General features: G+C 45.6%; 1 pseudogene; it reads right to left on the bottom strand.

The window, feature by feature from the left end:
* Positions 1-1,691, bottom strand: part of LOC102494114 (cytochrome P450 2B11-like) — a 50,933-nt pseudogene that overhangs the window by 33,631 nt on the left and 15,611 nt on the right.

Here is a 1,691-nt window from a genome sequence, read left to right as displayed (position 1 = left end):
CCAGCGACATAGCCATTACACTAACTGCTGGTTCCCAAGCCCAGTGTGATTTTTAAAACCACCAGGTATAGGATTCGAACCACTGTCAACCACTTGGGAATCCAGCAATGTAACTGCTATGCTATCTGCTGGCCCTGATTTTTCATTTTTTTCCATTCCAAATCAGGAGTTGTCTGTATCCATCACAAAACCACCTTCCACCATGGACATAAAAATAGTTGACTCTCCCTATCCCCTACACACCATAATACCAGCTCACCTAAGCTCTCAGGTTTCTTAAGGAGTAGAAGCCCATACCGGAGGGTGGTGCTGGTGGTCTCCGGGCCACCAAAGAACAACGAGAGCACAGTATTAACAAAATTCATATAGTTGAACTCACTCTCAGGAACCAGGAATTCCTGGAGGTGATGATTAAAAAGTCTTAAAGTCTCCCCTTGCAATGTTTTTTTCTTTTCTTTTCTTTTCTTTTCTTTTCTTTTCTTTTCTTTTCTTTTTTTTTGCGTGCACTCGCCAGAAAGACAGAGACGGAGAGACAGAAAGCAAGAAATCACCCCCCAGGCGGGATGGCCAAACCACAATCCCTTCTCCTGCTTTGTCCTCTTGGGATCATGTGCACGCACATGAGCACAACATGAGTTTAAGTCACCGGGTCCAGGATTCGAACCATAGTCGACTACATGAGAGTCCAGCAACATACCCATTATGCTAACTGCTGGTCCCAAGTTTTTGGAGAGGTTTTGCTATAGGGTGCGTGTGCTTGCCAGACAGACAAAGAGAGACAAAGAGACAGAAAGCAAGAAATCACCCCCCGGGGGAATGGCCACGCCACAATCCCTTCTCCTCCATTCTCCTCTCGGGATCTTGGGCACACACGCACACGCGCCCGGTGTGAGTTTTAAGCCACCGGGTCCGGGACGCGAACCGTGGTCCTGGTCCCAAGTTTTTGAGACTTATTTTCTACCTGCCCAGTCCCATATCACTCTTTACCAGCTTCTCCTTTTCCTTATTTTATTTTTCTTCACTTCAAAGCCAACAGAGTAGCAAAAGGGTGAGCTCTGAAGCCAAACTAGGTTCAAACTCAGGCTCTACCTACCATTTCTTAGCTGTGTTATTTGGGGCCAGGAACTTAACCTCTCTGTGCCTTAGTTTATCAACTAGGATTGTTTCAATATTATGTTTGTAAGTGAGCAATAAAAATCAGTGATTAATTTTGTTATTATCTCCTTTGTTCTCTGGTGCTTTGGTCTCTTAAATGACCCTTGCATCTGTCCAAACAGGTGATATTGAAGGTATTTAACAATCAGGATGAGAAGAAGGGAATCCCAGATGAAGAGCAGAATCCCAGATTAGATGGTAATTCCTTGGTAGGCACGTGTCAGGGCCTGAGGAACGAATAGAGAGGGACTTGGGGATGGGCATGGGCCAGTGAATTTCTTACCAATTCATAGGAAGTGCATATTCAATTGTTAAATAATACGCACCACATCTGCATCCCAGCTTCCTAGCTCAGTGTCTGTATTGTGTCCATTCATTTCTTTCCTACATGCTCCCAATTCAGCCTGGCCCTTGCCTTGTCCATGCAGACCAGAAAGGCATCGATGAAGTCCTGGGGTGCGCTGGGGTCCAGAGTTTCCTGATGCCTCTCTATGCTCTCAGCAATCAAGGCTTTCATCTCTTGAATGTTGCTGTCC

The sequence above is a fragment of the Tupaia chinensis genome, unplaced genomic scaffold, assembly GCF_000334495.1.
Source record: "Tupaia chinensis unplaced genomic scaffold, TupChi_1.0 Scaffold000037_18, whole genome shotgun sequence".
In the NCBI taxonomy this organism is placed as follows: Eukaryota; Metazoa; Chordata; class Mammalia; order Scandentia; family Tupaiidae; genus Tupaia; species Tupaia belangeri.
This window is presented reverse-complemented; position numbering and strand designations above follow the sequence as displayed.